This window comes from Vombatus ursinus, unplaced genomic scaffold, assembly GCF_900497805.2.
Source record: "Vombatus ursinus unplaced genomic scaffold, bare-nosed wombat genome assembly UNPS02014818.1, whole genome shotgun sequence".
Classification (NCBI taxonomy): Eukaryota; Metazoa; Chordata; class Mammalia; order Diprotodontia; family Vombatidae; genus Vombatus; species Vombatus ursinus.
Genome location: NW_020954596.1, coordinates 68,238,134 through 68,260,611, shown reverse-complemented (window position 1 = coordinate 68,260,611; position 22,478 = coordinate 68,238,134).

Genomic DNA, 22,478 nt, shown 5'->3' with positions numbered 1-22,478 from the left:
AAATGATAGGAAAGAGTCATACCCATTTGAGGCTTTTATAATTTACAGGGCACATTTAAAATGTGTTATCAGACATCTCAGAAAGCTCAATAGCTACTATGTTAATGAAAAAAAAGGCCTTATACCTTCTACACATTAAAAAGTATTAAGTACTCATGTAGCTCTCATTTGGGGAATAATGGTATACAAGCTGGTATCAAAGAATGGGATAACAGAGAATGTTGATAGTTTCCTTTTTTTTCTTTTTCATAGATGTGTCTATCACTCAAGTAACCATTCTCTTGGAGGCAGAGGAGAAAAATGAAGGAAATCATAGGATCAAAGAATTTTTACCTCTAACTCAATAATATTTTTTTCAATTAGTGAGGGGAAAGCCAAGAGAGGGCAAATCATTTACACAGGGTTATATAAATCTAGGATTGCTTTTGGCCTTAGAAGAGGAGTTTTTAACCTAGGCTCTCTAAACTTATGTATGTGTAAGTGTTTCTAAATTTTATATAACTGTACTTCAACACCAATTATCCATTGTAAATTCTATTTTATGTATTTAGATATATATGCTAAGAAGAGATCCAAGGGTATAGAGCCAAGATGGCAGAAAAGAGGCAGCAACCCAGCTGAACTCTCAAAACATTCCCCTCTAAGAAATAATGCCTCACATCAAACTCTGGAGTGGCAGAAACAACAAAAGATTGGAATAAAGAATTTTTCCAGCTTCAGAAAACTTAGGAGGTCAGCAATAAAGGTCTATGACACCAGAGTGGGACCAGTTCACCATGGAGATGGCTGCAATACTTGCAGCAGTAGCTTTGGGAGCTCTCAGACCAGAGGTGGTAAGAAGGTCAGACAATTGGTCAAAAAGAGATTACAGAGGACTCTTTACTGGCATTGGGTGCAGGGCCTGGTGATATTAGGCATCTATAATGTCCATATACTGGTTTGGATTACAGTTCTGGGTCATAGTTCCAGGACAGAGAAAAATGACCCAACAAAGAAGCAGGAACAGAAGCAGATAGGAGAAAGGGGGCTAATAAAAGAGAGGGCTGATTAAGGGAGGCAGGAGTAAGAAGCAAAACAGACTTTTGAGAAGAGAAAGAGAAAAGAATGAACAGAAGAAAATAGGATGGAGGGAAATACACAGTTAGTAATCAGAAATGTAAATGTGAACGGGATTAACTCACACATAAAATGGAAGCAGATAGTAGAATGGATTAGAAACCAGAATTTAACAATATGTTGTTTCCAAGAGACACACTTGAAAGAGAAACACACACACATACATGCACACAGTTAAAAGAAGGGGCTGGAGCATAACCTATTATGCTTTGGCTAAAGTAAAAAAAAGAAAAAGAAAAAAATTAGCAATCATGATCTCATACATAGAAAAAAGCAAAAATTGACCTAATTAAAAGAGGTAATCAGGGAAACTACACTTTACACTTTGCTAAAAGGTACCACAGACAATGAAGTAATATCAAAAAATTATACAGCAAGTTTCTTAGATGAAGGCTTCATTTCTCCACTATATAGGGAACTGAATCAAATTCATAAAAAAAGCCACTATATGATTGACAAATGGTCAAGGAATATGAACAGATAATTTTTAGAAGAAATAAAATTTCTATAGTCATATGAAAAAATGTTCTAAATCACCATTGGTTAGAGCAATGCAAATTAAAACACCTTTGGGGTACCACGTCTTACCTATCAGAGATGACAGATGCTAGAGGCATTGTGGGAAATTGATATACTCATGAACTTTTAGTGGAGTTGGAAGCAGTCCACCTGTTCTGGAGAACAACATATGCAAAAGACTATAAAACTGTGTGTACCTTTTGACCCAACAATACCATTACTATCCTAAAGAGATCAAATAAAAGGGAAAAGTACCTATATGTACAAATTATTTATAGTAGCTCTTTGTTGTGGCAAAGAACTGGAAATGGATGGGATGTCCATCAGTTGGTGAATGGTTAAACAAGTTGTGTCATGTGATTATGATGGAATATTCTTGTGCTATAAGAAATGACTAGGGAAATTGTTTCAGGAAAAAAAAATAAGGCAAGACTTTTATGACCTGATCCAAAGTGAAATGAATAGAACCAGGAGAAAATTGTATACAGTAAGAGCAGTAATGTAATGATGATCAACTATGAGAGACCTGGCTACTCTGATCAATACAATAATCCAAGATAATTAGGAAGAATTCATGATGAAAATTGATATCCACCTCCTGAGAGAGAACTGATGAACTCAGAGCAAATTGAAGCATAATTTTCTCACTTTATTAATTTTTTTTGCTACATGGCTAATATTGAAATATGTTTGCATGCTTCACATGTAAAATGAGTATCCTAATATTTGCCTTCTCAAGGGGTGGGGGAGGGGTTGAAGGAGGGAAAATATTTGGGGCTGTAAATTATTTTAGTGTTATTTTTTAAAATATAAATTCCTCAAAATATTATTAATTATTTTATTTCCCCCCAAAAAGATAAATAGGTTTTACATAATTGCCCAAGGGTTCCATTATACATGCAAAAAATTAAGAATCCCTGTCCTCCATGTTGTCACATGCTCAAGGTTAAAGAGACAGCATTCAAATTGAGGTATTCAGATAACAGATCAAGTGGGAGATATGTTTTTTTGTTGTTGTTTTTGTAATTGTTATTAATGATTTATGAAACTATAGTGTGGAGAATCATTCTATGCTGCAAAAACAGAAAGGGATGCTTCTAAGGACAGCTTATGGACCTGATGATTTACCTTAACTCTCTAATCATAGGAAGAAGGAGATCTAGACAAAGACTATTAATAACTACTCACCTGTTCCTTAAACACTGAAAAGGTTTCCTTTTTTTTTTTTGAAGTATGCTTAGGAATAAAGAAAATGAGGGAAGAGTTTGCATCATCACTGCTTTCTAATATATCCATGGTGCAAAGTCTCAGCTTATTATCAGCCAGGAGGAGAAGAACATATTCTATCAAATGAAAAGCTATTTTTTCTTTGTAGAGTACCTGCATCCTATCCTGCAGTAAATTTATATTTCCAAAATCACATGAAATTCCTATAAGACTACTCACAGACATTTTTATAGAACAAGATATTGCAGTGTCAAGTGTGTTATTAATTTTAATATTTAATTCAAAATAAACCTCTGTTTTTGAATGGTTCCCCAGGCACCCTGCTCTGATGCTGAATTTATACCTTACTGCAAAAGTCAGGGCTGGTGGCCTGCAGAAATCAAATAACCTGCACTACCCATAAGGAAAGAATTGATGCCTAGTGACTCAGGGGGGAAATGGAGATGGCATGTATTTATATATGTATTTCACTTATATTATTAAAATGTGTCTATCACTAAGACCTTTTGGCATGACACAATGCTGGCAAACAAAACATTGGCTTAAAATCAATGTCTACTAGAAAATGAGACTAATAAGCTTAAAGCTTAACTCAAAGTAGATGTAATTTATATGCCTTCACAGTGAAACAGGTCTATTTTTATTTTACAATCCAAGCAAAAGAGAAAATATATAGGGTGATGTTTCCATTTGATTCCTTTTTAAAATCTCAGAAAATTTTTGACCTACATGAATTTCCAAGAAAGTTCCTTGAAACCTAATAGCATTTCTTGAGCTTTCTGTAAATCCAGTGTCATTCTATTACAGATTTTATTTAAATGCTGTTTAAGGAAGTTTTGAGGTTACATTTCTATCAATAGACTTTGTGGAATCAGTGTTTTTCCATCAGAAACATTTCAGAATTGGAGACTCCCATCACGTTAGGCCAAAAGCAGTCAATATTCTTAACAGAGTCCATTGGCTATAATTCAGCCACACAGAACCAAGAAAACAGCATAGTAGTTTGATGGATAATATATAATAACTGAGAATGATACTGAGAAAGGCTGCTATAACATGTGACTTATCAGCAATATGTTAAAATGAACACTAGACTCAGAAACAAGAAATTTGTACTGAGCCATGAATTTGTCATTCAACTATATGAAACTGAGAAAGTCGCTTCAACTCTCTTGGACTCAGTTTCTCCTTTCTTTTTTTTCTTTTTTTATGGTAATTTTTATTTACTTTTTTGTTTTCAACATTTACTTCCACAAGATTTTGACTTCCAAATTTTCACCCCATCTCACCCCTCCCCCTGCCCAAGGATGGCATGCATTCTAAATACCTCTTCCCCTAGTCTTCCCTCCCTTCTATCTCTCACCCCCCCTTCTCTTATCCCCTTTGCCTTCAATTTTCCTGTAAGGCAGGATGAATTTCTGTACCCCATTTCCTGTATTTCTTATTTCCCAGTTGCATGTGAAAACATTTTTTTAAACATGTGTTTTTAAAACTTTGGGATCCAAATTTTCTCCCTTCCTCCCTCCCCACCCACCCTCATTGATAAGGCAAGCAATTGAATATAGGTTATGTATGTACAGTTATGCAAAACACTTCCACAGTGGACATGCTGTGAAAAACTAAGTCTATTTCCCTTAATCCTATCCCACCCACCCATTTATTCTATTCTTTCTATTGACCCTGACCCTCTTCAGAAATATTTGTTTCTGATTACTCCCTTTCCCAATCTGCCCTCCTTTCTATAATTCCCCTACTCTCTTGTCCCTTTCTCCCCCTATTTTCCTGTAGAGTAAGATGATTTCTACACCCAATTGAGTGTGTATGTTATTCCCTCCTTAAGTCAAATCCTATGAGAGTAAGATTCACTCATTCCCTCTCACCTTCCCCCATTTCCCCTCCACTGTAAGAGCCTTTTCTTTTCAGTTTTTTTGTGAGATAGTTTACCCCATTCTACCTCTCCCTTTCTCTTTCTCCTAGTATATTCCTCTCTCACCCCTTAATTTTATTCTCCAGATATGACCCCTTCATTTTCAACTCACCCTGTGCCTTCTATCTATCTATCTATATCTATATATATGTACATAAAGTTTTTCCCCTCCAACTACCCTAATACTGACAAAGGTCTCATGAGTTACAAATATCATCTTTCCATGAAGGAACGTAAACAGTTCAACCTTAATAAGTATCTTATGATTTTCTCTTTCCTGTTTGCCTCTTCATGTTCCACTTGAGTCTTGTATTGGAAAGTCAAATTTTCTATTCAACTCTGGTCTTTTCATCAAGAATGCTTGAAAGTCCTCTATTTCACTGAATGACCATTTTTTTTCCCTGCAGGATTATACTCAGTTTTGCTGGGTAGGTGATTCTTGGTTGTAATCCTATCTCCTTTGCTCTCCAGAACATTATATTCCATGCCCTGTGGTCCCTTAATGTAGAAGCAGCTAAATCTTGTGTTATCCTGATTGTGTTTCCACAATACTTGAATTGGCCTATCTGAAAGCCAGGATAAAAAAGAGAGAGAGAGCCTAGACATCATCTTTCAAGAAATTATCAAGGAAAACTGTCCTGATATTTTAGAACCAGAGGGCAAAATAGAAATTGAAGGAATCCACCAATCTCCTCCTGAAAGAGATTCCCAAAGGAAAACTCCTAGGAATATTGTAGCCAAATTCTGGAGTTCCCAGGTCAAGGAGAAAATATTACAAGCAGCCAGAAAGAAAGTATTCAAGTATTGTGGAAACACAACCAGTTTCTCCTTTCATAAAATTGGTAGCAATAGTATTTTTACTATTTGCCTCACATGTGCTTTGTGACCATGCAGTGTTGTATAAATAAAAATACAAATGTCATTTTGATGTAACTTAATTTACCAATTCTGCAGTATCAAAATTTCCTATATTGAGATTACTATACAGAGAAGGCTATTGTATATCAGGTTGATTGAGTACTGTTCTCCAGTCATGAAGGGAAGGAGAGATCTATAAAACTGTTTCATTCCTATTATATTTTTTCCCAAAGATATGCTGTACATATGTAAAGTTGGATTCTTTATAAATACTTTTTGACCAATTCATTTATTTAGTTCAGGGTGTTTTTACCATTCCCATCATCAAAAAAGCCACAGATGATACCCATCAAGAAATGTTCATTGGAATTCATTGAAACTATGCTACCTCCCTCCTTTTACTAATACAATCTCTCATCTAGCTGAAATAAAATATAAAGAATTACATTCTTCTGATGTCAGAAATATTAGACCCAGAAAAGAGATGTGAAAAGTCTCATGCCCATTCTTGACAGTGGTTGGAGACCATAAGTATGGAACACTACATTTAATGTCAGACTTTTTAATGTGTTGGTTGATTTTACCATTTTTCACCTTTTTCATTCATTGTTATAACAAGAAATCCATTTTCATGGATAGACTGAGAGAAAGCAGAGGGGGCATTACATTGGAAAATATAGATCATGTAAAAATGTATTAATACAATTTTTTGAAAGTGTATAATCTTATTTTAAATCCACTCATATAAATGGAATTTATAGGAATAGTCACATGGAGTAGTGGAAGAAGCACAGGACAGTAAGCATGAGGAACGTAGGTTCTAGTCTCAGCTGTGTCACTGATAACTTGTGTTGACTCACTTTACTTCTGTGTCACTTTCTCATTTTTCAAAATGAGTAAGTTGGACTAGATAATTCCTAAAGTCCCTTCTATTTCAGATATTATAGGATTGTGAATAATTAAAAATGAAATCCCAAATGTTATAAACAGATATTTCAAATAGTGTCTGCACCAATAAAAAAGGAACATGTCATATGCATAGACAACTTATCCCAACATTCAGAAAAGGAATGAATGAACCTAGACACTAGTTATCTTAGAATTGGAAGTGACTTCAGAAGGAATTTATTCTAATCTTCTAACCATAGGAATCACTAAGAGAATGTTTTGATACATACATACACAAATACACACACATATTATATATGTGTGCCTGTGTTTGTATATAAATATACATATATACATATGTGTGTATATCTTTATACTGTCCACTACCAAAGCATTTTGCTTAAGGTATATTCTAAACAGATTGACATAGATAGTTTCAATGATTAGAAGTTTTTCAATCTTTGAATACATATAGTAACAGGGATGTCATTATTTCATTAATAATAAAATGGGCTTTCTCATGGTATAATAAAAATATTCTCTAAAAACAAAGCCAAATAAAGAGGAATATATTCAAAAGAGTTAACATTTATGTAATAATAGTCTTAATATACATGCACATTATCAGAATTATAAGATGAACTATAATAGATTTGGAAAGTATCCTAACAAAACACTGTACAACATTAATGAAACACAGAGTTCATTACTACAAAGCAGCTTTATAAAACCTCATACTTTCTTGACAACAATGAAAAGTAGAATTGATAAATATTCTTAGAACACATGATAAATGAGTAAAAAGCCTACAGAATTACTTTTGGAATAAACAGACATCGCTTCATTGAGCAATAGTAAATGCTGGTAAGGGATGTATGCCATTGTATTAGTTGAATCTAACCCTCCTAGTTTGCCTCCAAAAGGAGCCTAGACAATGGCTAAGATACAAGACTTGAATGAAAGTCCTTCTGTGAGTGATGTCGGCTAAAAATGCACTAATAATAGTATCAAGCAAATGGCTGAGTCATGAAGAATTATTTGTGGAAACAGCAACTTAATGATACTAATTGAGCACCATACATGACTGTGAGCAAATCACTTAACCTCTTTTTCCTTCAGTTATCTTATCTGTAAAATGGAGATAATAAAACACCTACCTCCTCCTTGTGAGAGTCAAGTGAATTAATGTGTAAAGTGCATTGCAAAGCTTAAAGTACTATATAAATGCTAACAATAATAATAGTAATAGTGATGATGGTGATGATGATGATGATGATGATGAACACTACCAGACCATCTCACAGACAACACTGTAACCCATAATAATCTAGAGATAACATTAACTAGGGAAAAAAAACTTGAGAATAACATTTTAAATAAAGATTATAGTCCTAAATATTCATACTCTCCAAGCTACATGGAAAACTTAAAAAATATAGACACCTAAAAGTGGAGATCAAAATTATGTGAGAACACTATGAAATATATATGATCCCCATCATCCTTTCTCTTAAACAAAAGTTTTGGACTTAAACAGAAGATGTTTTCAGTGAACCTTTTGATTATAATTTAAATTGTAATGCTTTTATTCAACTATAAAAGTGATTATTTTGTCCAGAAGGAAAATTTATTTAGTAGATAATCATGCCTTCTATGTCCAGTTGAAATTCTATGCAGTAGTTATGTGGCACAGGGAATAGAGTGCTGGACCTCAGTAAGTCTAGAGTTCTAATTCAGCATCAGATTCTTATTAGTTGTGAAGAAACCTAACTTACATTGTAAAGTCTGCTCATTGCTCCTACTTGTTACCTCCAGAATAAAGAACAAAACCCTTGGGTCTTCCATATGACACCCTTTCAATTATCTAAAGGCAGCTAGCTATCCAGCAGCTAGCACATTGTTTTGCTCTTTAAAAAAAAATTAATTCATGGGGGCAGCAAAGTGGCACAGTGGATAGAGCACCGGCTCTGAAGTCAGGAGGACCTGAGTTCAAATCTAACTTCAGACCAAACACTTGACACTTACTAGCTGTGTGACCTTGAGCAAGTCACAACCCCAATTGCCTAAAAATTAAAAAAAATTAATTCACAGAATAAAACAAGCATTTCCATAACATAGCACCATGAATAGATGGTTACACATGAAACTGCAAATTTACTATACACAACTTACTATTCCTTTCAAATATACAACAAAATTATCATGTAAATTTTTTCCCCTCTCCCCCTCACTCTAGAGATAGATACATTAGACACAAATAGGTATATGTATGTATAAAATTATTTCATACATACTTCTGTTTACCAGATTTCTCTGGATGCAGATAGCTTCTTTCTTCATATGTCCTTTATAGTTAATTTGGGTATTTATAATACTCAAAATAACTAATTGATTCAAAGTCATTCTTAAAGCAATGCTGCTATCACTGTATACAATGTTCTCTTGGTCCTGCTCATTTTGCTGTTCATGCAAAGTTTTCCTTGTTTCTTCTAAAATAATTGAACTCGTCATTTCTTATAACAGCAGAATTCCATCACAATCATATACCTAACTTGTGCAGCAATTCCTCAGTTGATGGCATCCCTGCAATTTCTAATTGTTTGCCACTACAAAAAGAGCTGCTATAAATATTTTAGAACATATAGGCTCTGTTCCTTTTCCCTTAATTATTTTTGGAAATAGACCAAGTAGTGATATTGGTAAAGCACATTTGTTGAATTAAAAACGTATTTTCCATGAATCTTTCTTCCTTAAGTTGAACATCTCCTATTAAACTACTTATTTTATAACATGATTTTCAGATTTATCTTTCTTTTTCTTTTTAACTTCTGAACACATAGCAGTCTGCCTTCATTCTGGTCATTTACCTCTGTATTCATTGGAGTCTGTTAATATTTCTTATAAAACAATATACAGAAATAAATAGAATAGCTCAAATGTGCCTCTTTAAGGAATCTGTGTAGAGTATAGTGAGATTATAACTTTCTACTATTTGTACCATAAGAATATGAAGGGTGTGCTTGTTTTCTTTTCTTTTTAGCAGTCACATCAAAATATAGGCTCATCCTATGCTTGTGATCTATTTACCAAATAGATCTCTTTCCACCAAGACTTCTGACAAGCCTGTGTATCCTCTTTCTGCACTTAACAGATTGTTTGAAACATACATAGGTCTTTACAACTATTCCTTTCAAATTCCATCTTGTTGATTTTGGCCTAGCATTGCACCCTATCAAGATTTTGTCTAAATCTTTATCTTCTCATTTATAATAATAAAATCTTCCCCAAAATTCTGTCTTCTGAAAATCTGATAAAAACCAATTCTATGCCTAGTTTCTTAGTCACTATACTTACTCTTTAATATATGCTGAGAGTGCTGATAACCAAAGTGTTGTTACTACTCCAAAATATTTAGTTATTACTACTCCAAAAATATTTAGTAAATAACAGACAGATGGATGGTATACAGTACCCTGCCAGTGAAGGACACACTTCACTAAACTTATTTAAACTGTTCAGAAAATGTGATTAATCTATGGGGGTTTTGAAGTTCATCTGAACTTTTCAAACTTAAAGGTACTAATTTAGTGCCCTGTTAGTTATAATGTTAAAATGCTACATTCACTTCTACTAATTAGGCCTTTGAAATTTTTGCCTCAGAGCAAAGCATTTGTTTTCCTCCCTCACAGTCTTCAAGCTAAACACTTCTTGATGCAATAAAGCTTTAAAGTTACATGGATTCAGGATATTGTGTCAAGAGACATAGTCTGTTCAGCAAAGCAGAAAGGGGATCTTCAATGAAAAGTGTTAAGACCAAACCCCTAGAGACTTGGAGGGTGAAAAGTGTTTTATATATGTGTGTGTGTAAGTATATGTGTGTGTGTGTGTATACATATATATATATATATACACACACACACATATATTTGTGTGAAATAAATGTATGTATGTATGTGAATGAATATATGTGTATAAACATATATCTATGACATGGGATTTGATAGCAAACTCCCATGGGGTTTGAAAAGTGTAAGGAATGACCCAAATTAATTGTATGGAATTCCAATAAATGCCTTCCTCTCTCATTCACAACTTCTATTATCAATGTAAAATTTAGAAACAATTGCCTCAAGTTCTTTGCCTTCATCAAAGCATGATTGAAGCTATCCTCATCAAATAATTTAACAGAGCAGCTTCAATTGAGACATATTTCTAATTATAAGGATTTGATAGAATCTTGTTGACAGAGCAAATAATTTTCAAAAGAGTATGCATTATATTCACAAAACAACTAGCTAAAGTACACGTGTGGGTAAAAGTACATTCTGAATAAATAGACATTTGGAAATAAATTTAACGTAATCTATATAACCAATAGGTTGTGCACAATTGGTACATTATAAAGTTATATAATCTTCTACTATTTGAGGGAGGGCATATCTGAAATAGGAATTGGTACAAAACAGTCCTGGATGAAGAAATTCCCTCTCCTGAGGCAGGTCTAGAAAGTTTCTTAGAGCACTACATGATTTAATGGCTTGTGCAGAGTCACATAGTAAAAATTACCAGAGGAACGACTTAAACATAGGTCATCCTGGTTTTGAGTGCAGCTCTGTATGCACTATATGACTCCAATTAGGTTTGACCTTATCAACTAATAGGGATCCAACTCCTCTACATCTTTTCAATGGTTAAGACCCTTGTCTATATTTGCCGTCAATCCAAAGTGAATGTATCTATCTTATAGAAGGCCCTTCACTTATTCCTCTATGTTGAAAGATTCAAATTGTTATTTAAATAATTTCCTCTTGTCCTTTACTTTTTTTCTCTCTGAATGATTTACTTCCCCTTCTAGTCATTTATATTTCTGAAGACATTTTACGAGCAGTAACTTGAAAACAAGTCATGTTATATGGAGGCTGCATAATGTTTTTCCCTTGCTGTTTGAAGTGTTTTTAAAGTTAATTTTATATTTTTAAATGTTTTAAAATCACATAATCATATTGAATAATAGTGTTAAAAGCTTTGTATTTTTGTCTAAGAACAGTTGCCAAATTTGATCTAGCTTATTCTTTTCTTTCCAACCAATTATGTACCCAGCTAATTATTCATTGGAATTCCTTGTCCAATGTATGCTATATGATTCATAAATAATTTGATTGGCTGCCACTCTAAGAACATGTTATCATCTGAACAACATGCATTTTTTATACAATTAGTGTTTTTTTTTCAAGTATGGATGGATTCACCTTTTTCACATGATTGAGTATAACTGAGGTTCTGCTAAAGCTTTCTGTTTCACATTAATATCAAGTCAGGAAATAAAATCAAGGATATACTGAAAATATTGTCACCTGGCATTGTAGATGGGGACCATTTGTTATTCAGTCAAAATTTCAAGCTAATTTAATGTGTACTTTCCCTTTTAAAGTCCTTTTTTCACAACAAAGCAGATTTCCCATTCATAAAGAAGTAAACTAGATAAATTTATATCTGTGAACCAAATACTGATTCTATTGTTCATTTGATGATTCACAAATAGCATTTGGCATTGGTAAAATGCATGGGAGAAATAAAGTAGGGTTCTAACCCAAGTCCTGCCACTACTGACTCATTTTCTTCATCTGGATTAAAATTATAGCTCTTCTACTAAGCAGGTATGTAAATCTGGAAAAAAAATCACTTGACTCCTCTGGTCCTTAAATTCCCTTGCCTGTAAAGTGAGAGTTGAACTAAATTGTCTTCAAAGTCTGTTTTACCTATAACTCCATATGATTCATAAATTAATACAATAATAAATGGCTGGAGCTGGAAGAAACCTTAGAGATCACCTAGTCCAATATCTTCATTTTACACATGAGGAAAATCCAAATGGGATGTAATTTTCCCAAGTTCACTTAGTGGATCAAGTGGAATTTGAACAAAGGTCTTCCAAACATCAGTGAAGTTTTCATGATTATATACCATGATGTCTTCTCTTATGTGACTTCTAAAAGTCACATAAAACCCAAATCCAAATACAACAGGAATAATATATGAGTGTGTGTGTGTGTATACACATATGTGTGTGTGTGTGTATAAAACATCTCAAAATAATATGGTAACCCCAACATACTCTATTACACTATTCCAGTTAACTGTAGAAAGTACAACAGTTACTAGATTAAAGACGTATTTGAATAAATCAGGGATCTGTCACTAATGACATATTCATGAATTTTTAAATGACATAGGTATATACTTGAGCTCTTGAACACTGAAGCCGGTGGAATGTCAGCTCTGTCAGAAGACATCAATTTGAAAAGGCTTTAGGTAATATTATACTATGTAATAAATGTTATTTTTATATATATATATGTATATATATGAGTGTTTGTGTATTTCCTCAAGCCCTTTAAATTTTGTACTATATATACAAATTATACATAATATACTAATATAATATAATACATCAATATAACACACAAGTACACGCATGTTCACATATACACATACAAATACACATATCTACACGATACACACATATGTACACATATATGTATGTATTTGTATGTAATTGTATATGTGTATGTGTAGATTCAATGATGGACCCTTTAATTGTTGTCTGAGATCTAGAATAGGTAACTTTGGAAAACTTCATTATCAGAAGTCTGGTAACTTTCCTATGAGCATTTTTGTTTACAAAAACTAACAAAAACTTTCTACTGAGGCATAAGTGGTTATGATTAGATTATCTGAAGAAAATAATTACACCAATAAATTAATAGATCCTTTAGATATTTATATTAATATCCCAGGAATCTATGTTTCTAGCTGGTAAAGTGTAAAATAAAATAACTTTGACTAATTAAATCTACAATATCTAAATAAAATGCCTAGTACTCCCTTGCTTCATTGAAGACACACAGCAATAAAGCCCTTCTCCCTAAGAATGAGAATTCTAGGGACATAAGATATATTTGTAATCTATTAGAAAGTATGTATTTAGGGAAGAAGTTATTCCAGTCTTTTTTCCTATTTTCATATATATATATATATATATATAATACATATATATGCATGTGTATGTATACATATAGGTCTATATAATACACATATGTATCTGTGCATATGAGAGTATATGAGATATATATATATTTCACAAACAAATATAGATAAATTAAATGCTGATAGTATTCCAATGCATCAAATATTGCATTGTTTTCTCATGAAAATAGAATGTTAGACCCACTTACTGTTTAGCCTGATGAAAAATTTGGTAGCAGATTCTCTACTTCTAAAGTTTATAATGGATACTCAGACTGACAGGTAGTGAGAATGGGGTTATTGAGCCTTGCTCAAATTTGTGATCTTTTAGACCATAATATCGTAGCTTGGATCATTGCATTATTTGCCATATGTTATCTAATCACATAAGTACTATTGTATGCTATGAATATGCTACAAATTAGCAAAATTTCTTGTTCTTGGAGAGAAAATGAGAAACTAATTTGGCAAATGTCAAGTTGAGTTCATATCAAGATGCTCTTGGTGTCATTATCCATCATGAAGGATTAAACAGATATGTTCTAGTAAAGAGATTCAATTTTTAGGCAGCAGCTGTGGTCTGTATTCTTTCATTTGGCAAATTCATTCCACATGACTTTAGAGTAATTACCAAGATCATGTTTTCATGATATGGGCATAGTTTTATTTTTTTCCACCCAATCTAGTTAGATTTGGGAGCAGTTGAAGAAAATTCTGAGCCATTTGCTACAATGGTTCAGACAGGAATGTGTTGTGAACATCCTCAAATTGAAAACCAAAGAAAAAAATTAACTCCAAATATCCCTTAAATGGCATTTTAGCATAAAGTCACAAAATTTAATTGTCAAAGCAGTGAGAGGTGATATAAAATTTGAATAGTGTTATAAGAAGAAGAAAGGTAGTGACAGGATAGGTACCATACCACTATTGTCTTGCAGGAGCTGAAAAAAACTTTTACATTACAATATATTATAGGAAATATACAGTTTGACACTCTAAATGACTTCCCACAAACTCCCTGCTAGATGACATTATTGTCTGAATTCTAGTCATTTTACACTTTTAGTCCATTGCTGTGTACTTGCTATAGCTCACTGCTATAAAAATTACTTCTAATGGTAAAGCACTGACAGAGACTTTTTAATATTACTTCAACCAAAAAAGAAAAAGAAAGGTCATAATACCAAATATAACTAGCATAATTTGAGGCAAACATATACAGATATAAAAGTTCCACACAAACAGAGTATGCATTATATTCACCTTTCTAGAGGTTCAAAGTCATGCTTGAATCTTCACTCTCCCTCATCTCCATCATACAATTAGTTCCTGATTCATGTCAGTTCTATCTTCATAATATTTCTGACATCCATCTCCATCACTCTACTTTCGTTATAACTCATCTAGTCATGACCCTCATTACCTCATTTCCATCATCATCTAGGTTACCTTCGGCCAGTATATGGTAATAGCCTACTTATTGGTCTCCCTACTTCCATTCTCTTTACTCTTCAATTCAGCCTCCATATAGCTGTCAAATCAAAAATTTTAAAACACAGGTCTGACCACATAACTCTCCTACTAACAAGGCTCTAGCAAATTCCCAACCTTTCTTTTATGATAAAACACAGTATTGTCTGCTTGCCACTTAGAGTTTTTAGCAATTGCTTCAACCTACCTTTCCAGACAAATTACTAATTATTCCCCCTCACACATTTCTAATTAAATTCTAATCAAAATTGCCTATTTGCTATTCCTCACATAAGACATTATGTCTCCTTGTTCTATTGATTTGGTATAGGTGGCCCTTGTGCCTGGAAAGCATTCTTTTTTTCAGCTAGGTGGCACAGTGGAGAGAAGACTTGGAGTTAGGAAGACCTTAATCTGATCTCAGACACTTAAACGGTGTGACTTTGGGCAAGTCACTCAATACCTTTTTGCCTCAGTTTCCTCATATATAAAAAGTGAATAATAATAGCACTTACCTCTCATGGTTATTATGAGGACCAAATGAGATAATGATCATAAAATATGGTAATCTCTAAAAAATGTTAGCTTTCATGATTATTATCTTTACCCCTCATAATTCTTAGCATCCTTTAAAGTTCAAGTATTCTCTTTTATATGAAGCATTTTCTGATCCTCACCTTCCCCACAGCTTCTAGACCTCCACCCAAATTCCTTTGTATTTACTTTCCATACATTTTATGTGTACTTGTATGTGTACACATTGTTTAACCTGAGATAATATAAGTTCCTCAGACATACGGATGTTTTTCTCTTCTCTTCGTATTTCTAGGGTCTATCATCCTGGATTCAAATTTAGCCACAGACACTTACAAATAGTATCTCTATATGTCTTTTAACTTCTCCCTACCTGTTTACTCATTGGTAAAATGGAGATAATAATAGCATCTATCTCACAGGGTTGTTGTGAGCATAAATTGAAACAATATTTGTAAAGTGCTTGGTAAACCTCAAAGCACTATAAAATGGTATGATTATAATTGTATATTTAATACATTCTTGAATAGTTGGTTAATTTATCCATTAAGTTTTGCTCAAAAGACTTTGAGTATACTAATGACACACATGTTTTTCAAGGACCAGCCTATTTAAGTACAAAAAGGCTCATCATCAAGAGGTTAGCCATTTGATAGTGAATTCTTGGATTTTTCAAGTTTTTCAATTTCTACAGAAACTCATGAAAGAATGAAAAATACAAAATGAATCAGATCCCTGTGTGTTTTGCTTCAACTTTTGCATCAGCTTTGGCTAAGTGGTGGAAAGCAAAGTGAGTACTAAGAATCAGACAATGGTTAACCATTTATAAATATTAACTTAGCTACTGGTAGTTTAAATATATTTTTATCCCAGTAATCAAAGTGTGGTCATAATCCAGCATAAAATGAATTATATTGAGATTATTATTTTGAAGAAAATCAGAAGAAATTAAATTATAGCTAAGTAATAGAATTTGGATGTTCTCTTAGCAGAATTAAATATAGGGGTTAGAGGTATTGTCCCCGTCATTCATGTAGGGGCAATATGAAACAATATTCCATGAGACATCTTCTATTCCCATACTCATGAAAAACATTTAGAAAATGCTCATCATATTGCAGCCATTGTGCCATTATCTATACAAAGAATATGAATTAGAGAAATTCTATGAAGACCTTCATAAGAAACTCCAAATTAAATCTATGTGTATTTAAAAATTCAGTGGTCTCCATGTAAAAGCTTTGAATATAGAATAAGAATTATAAATATTATTAGGGAGAATAGAGAAATATACATTGTAAAACATGGTCTGGGAGTAAGAGATGAGACACACCAAGAGCAAGGAAAATATATAGAAGCTTTACATCCATTTATCATGAAAAATCCCTTTTAATACAAAAAGTTAAGAATCAGTGGATGTGGAAAGCAAAAAATAGTATCACACATATTGAAAGTGATTATATTTTAATAGATAGAATTACTACTTTTCAATACACATGTATTTCCATATTAACTGAGTCAGATCACTGACTTGTTAGAACAAAGATCAAAGCCAAATTAAAATAATAAAAAATGAGTAGGTCAAATGGCATGTAGTTGAGTTCCAACCTATGTAAATAAATTGTTAATTGAGAAAAGTAGGAAATAGATAAATGAACAGAAAGCAAAATAAACAATCATCATTCCTTAAGAAATTTTAACCAATATAAATAAATATCCACAGTGAGGATAACAAAATGACTTAGAAACCACTCAGTCATCAAACATGTAATGGCCCTGCCAAGAACAAAGAAATAGTAATAAAGGTCAATGCTAGTTTAGAACACAGATAGACTCATTTGTAAAATCTTACAGAGGAAGATGGAAACTTATGAGCAGTATTTCCCCATAAATCAGTGGGGAGTAGTAAAGGGAAATAAGTTTACAGAACAACTGGTGAGGCATCAATTAAACATGAAAGCAAAAGGAAAATAAACAAGAAATGAAACAAAGAGCTGTAAATATTTTAATAGCAAAATTTTGTTGATACAGAATATTGGTCTAGAGATGACAATCAAATATTATATTTGGACTCTGACAATATAGTACCTAATGTGCCATATGAGAATGTAGAAAAGGCACTAAATAGAAAATGGTAAGAACAATTGAACTAGAAGACCAAGTATATACTGATGGTGACACAGTTTTGAGAATGTTGAATGATAAATTCCCCATATATTTAAAAGAGGGAAAGGGATTAAATCCTCAGGGGGAAAATAAGAAGTATTATTACTAAAAAAAAAAAGAAAGCAATTGAGAAAATATTAACAACAAACCTGCATGCTAATTTTTGCATTCCTACAAAATATTTATGAGAATAATCTAGATATACATCAATGATATGCTTAATGAAAATATGAGAAAGGAAAATTTACTAGTTGGATTTTTAAAAATCCTTTGTCTAATTGGTAAATGGGATTGAAAAATGACTATTTTGATTTAGTGAGCAAAGTTAATAATTCACATTTCACATTGGATCTATGTAAACTTTTCTGAGATGTCTTTTTTAAAAATAGTATTAAAATCAAGTATCAAAATAAACTGACCTTGGAACAGTACCTTCAAATCACTGTAGCAAAAAGTTAAACCAAGACCTTCAAAAATAATGAAGCATACTAAGTTACCATGATTTCATGAAAAATATCTTTAATTGCAATTTTAATGAGCAAAAAAGTCATGCTGTTACTAAAATAGATGATATTTATCACATAATTTTAAATTCCTATAAATAATGTGTTTGAAAATTTTTCTTTACTAAATTTCAAAGAGGAAAATATCACTGGCTGAGTATGACTGGCTATGTCTCTAGGTAGCCCTTAAAAAACAGCCAAAGAGATTAAAAGTCAGTTACTTCAGGTAAGTCCAGACTGGAAACAATTGCATAGAAGAAGACTTCTGTGCTCATTTAATCTGCAACCATTGGTACTGGGGGAGAGGAAAAAAGATTTTTCTCTCCCTCTAAATCAGTCATAGTATTTTGTAGTAGAATTGCATACTCATAAGAGATAGTCATCCAGCAGTTAAAGCATTAGTCAGTTCAAGGCAGAGTTGAGAATACAGATACACACTCTGTAGGAAGTTTCAGGGGGACATCAATGGAAATTGGTGGCAGTTTCAAGGAGTGTGACACATGACAATAGAAAAATGAAAATGAACTCCATGAAGAACTGGTCTTGACAATGATAGGGACCCAACTCAAAAATGCAATAGCAAGTTGGTAAACTAACCCACAGTGGGTTACACACATATTGAGAATGTATACTTTAAAAATGTGCTGAAAAAGGCATATAATTAAAGTTTGTACACTATTACTGTATATATTGGAGTCAATGATGTGCTGGTATAGATGTGATCTGCTGTGGAATATTGTTCTCAAAAAAGAATCAACTATTCCCTTATAATACACATATCAAAGATGTCTTTCATGACTGTGCAAATTATTTTAATTTTTAAAAGGAAAATCACATATTGGTTAGTAATTATTGATGTTTTCTCAATTCTTTTTTTTAAGGGAAGGGGTTAACATCATCCAAGATTTTCTCCATGCATTGGTCACTTTCTGGCAGATACCACAGGGATTGGACCCTGAATGATTTCAAAACTATGCTGACTTCAAGGTGGACCTCCTCTATGTGCACCTGAGCTAGTCCAGATGTTTTTCAATCTTTATTTTATTTTTAAGTGCTAGTTTTACTTTTTCATGGGCCCTTTCATAACTTTGATTGTCAAGTCCAGATGTGGTAGCTCCTCAGTGCTTGATGGTTAATGGAGTTTATTATAAAATATTTTCAAATTAATTTCTCTTGCATCTGTTGTTCTTTCTTAAGCTTCATTTTTAAATGTTATTATATACTAAACAAATGAATTGAATTAACATTAATGTTTGCTGAACATTTATTTCCCAGGGGTAGTTCAAGCTAATAAATAGAATATAAATGACAATACTACATAAATTAACTTAACTATTTGGAACAATGCCAAAATATTTTGTAGAACTTTAAAAACAATTTTTAAAAGGCCAATAGTCTGAAGAATTATAACAAAACAGTGAGAAAAGGAGAGAAATCTTTTAATATTATATCTTAAACTATACAATGAAGCAATAATCAAAATAATTTGGTAATTTTAATGTCAATAATTAGGACACATTAGGTAAATAATATATAGACTCAAAGAAACACAATAGCTGAGTATGTTATTTAACCCAAAAACTCAAATTCCTGGGTGAGGGACTCAGTATTTTGGGGAAAAGCTAGATAGAGGTATGGAGGAAAAAATAGGTTTAGACCAATGCTTCACAACTTATAACAAGATAAGTTCCAAATAGCTATATGACTTAGACATAAAAAGTCGTATCATAACCAAATTAGAGGTGCTAGGAAGAAACTACATTTCAGATCTATGGTTGTTAAAGAGCTATTTACTAAACAAGTGACAGCCACTCACACTAAATAAAATGGATAATTTTGATAACCTACTTAAAAAAAGATTCCTCACTAACAGATAAAATATAGTAAACATTAGGAAGGAATGGCCTACCCAAAGGAAAAAAAAATTGCAGCAAGTGTCTCATTCAAAGTAACAGCAATATTGTAAGCTGTGAATGACAGCTATTCTCAACAATACAATAATCCAAGACAACTCTGAAGTACTTACAGTGAAAAATGCTATCCATTCCCAGACAAAGAACTGATGTTGTCTGAATAAAGATTGACACTCTTTTTTTATTAACTTTACTTTTCTTGAGGGATTTTTTTATGTTAATGTTAAAAATTGGTTTTACATGTAATTGGTGAAAAATAAAATACTAAATAAATTTTTGAAAAATAAAAAATAAAATGTCCAAAAAAGGGTCTCATAAAGTCTGAAAAAGGTCTCATTTCTAAGATATATAAGGAACTGATTCAGATTTATGAGAATAAACAATATTGTCCAATAAATACATGGTCAAAGGATATGAACAGACAATTTTCAAAGGAAAAAAATACAAACTATCAGTAATCATATGAAAAATTGTTCAAATCACTAATAATTAGAGAAATGAAATTAAAGAAATTTGAGGTTCCACTTCAAAACAGTCAGACTGGCAAAAATGACAAAAGAGGAAAATGACAAATAATGAAGGAGCTGTGGAAATATTCATACACTACAGCAGTGGTGTAAACTCAGAGAAAAACAGGTGCCACTAAGCTATACATAAAGATTCCTACAGGCTGCATATTGACTTAGAAAACTACATATTAACATTACCTATATTATAATTTATCTGTATTTATTCCATTAAATATTTTGCAATTCCTTTTTAATCTGATTCTTGCCACACTTGGGTGTAGTTGTGGGCAACATGTTGAACACCTCTATATTAGAGTATTATTGATGGAGCTATGCATTATTCCAATCACTCCCAAAAGCAATTTGAACTATGTCCAGAAAGTTATGAAACTATGTATAGCTTTTGATGCAGCTATAGAATAAGTAAGCCTATACCCCAAAAAATTAATGAAGGAAGAAAAAATATTTGTATATATCCAAAGATATATATGTCAGCTTTTGTCATTTTAATCAAGACAGAAAACTAAGAGGATATCTTCCTATTGGGAAGTGGCTAAAAAAATTGTGGTAATATGAATGTAATAGATTATTTTCCGGAAGAAATGATGAAATGGACAAGTTCAGAGGAGATTAGTGAACTGATGAACAGAAGCAAAGTGAAATAAGCAGAATTAGGAGAAGAATTTGTTGTGGTTTCATGGTGTGTTGTGGTGAACTACCTCTAATCTAAGTACAGGCATTTACTGAGGATTGACACCCCTTAGAAGCAGGCTAGGTTCCAAGAGGAACCAGCAACTTATAAGACAACACAGGCAAATTTATTGTGTAATGATGCTGATTATGCAACAAAAATTATGAGTATTAAAAAGGCAGAAGGGATTTATTAAGGGATTAGGTAATGGGAAGAGGTCCCTTCTATGGTTCAGAGGTTAAACATCCTGGTTGTGCTACTTTCTGATTGGCCAGATATTGTAGTTCTGTCTGGTCAAGATGGATAGTTAGATATTATGGTCCTGTCTTGGGCTAAATGGATGATGTGATTGTGGATGAGTACCAGAACACACCTGTTTAAATATGCTATATTGAATCTGGGGGGCTGAGTTGTGGTTAAAGTCAGATCGTGTGGTCAAATCAGGACATACCTGCTTTTCAGTGTGGTCCATAAGGAAGTTAGAATATTGGGGCTGGGGTTAGATTTATTAGGATTCCATCAAATTTATTCACAATTAAACAATGTCATAGTGAAAAACAACTTTGAAAAACTTTAGAACTCTAATCAACAGAATGATGAACTTTCAGTTCTCCCAAATCAGGATGAAGCATTATACTCATCTCCTCATAAAGAAATGATAAAATAGAAATATAGAGGAGTTTGTCTATCTATCTATCTATCTACCTATCTATTTATCTATCTAGTTGGTACATAAATGTGTTTCACTGACCTAAGTAAATATATATTAAGGTTTGTGTTTTTTTATTTTAATTTTAATTTAGTATTTTATTTTTCTCCAGTTACATGTAAAAATAATTTTAACGTTAGTCTTTAAAACTTTGAGTTCCAAATTCCCTTTCTTCCTTATTCCCCAACACCCTTGTCATTGAGAAGATAAGCAATTTGATATAGGTAATGCATGTGTAGTCATGTAAAACATTCCCATAATAGTCATGTTATGAAAGAAAACATAGAACAAAGCCCAAACAAACAAAAACCTCAAGAAAAATAAAGAAAGTTTAAAAAAAATGCCTCAATCCTTACTCAGACACCATCAGTTCTCTTTGGGGATGGATATAGCATTTTTCATCATAAGTCATTCAGAGTTAC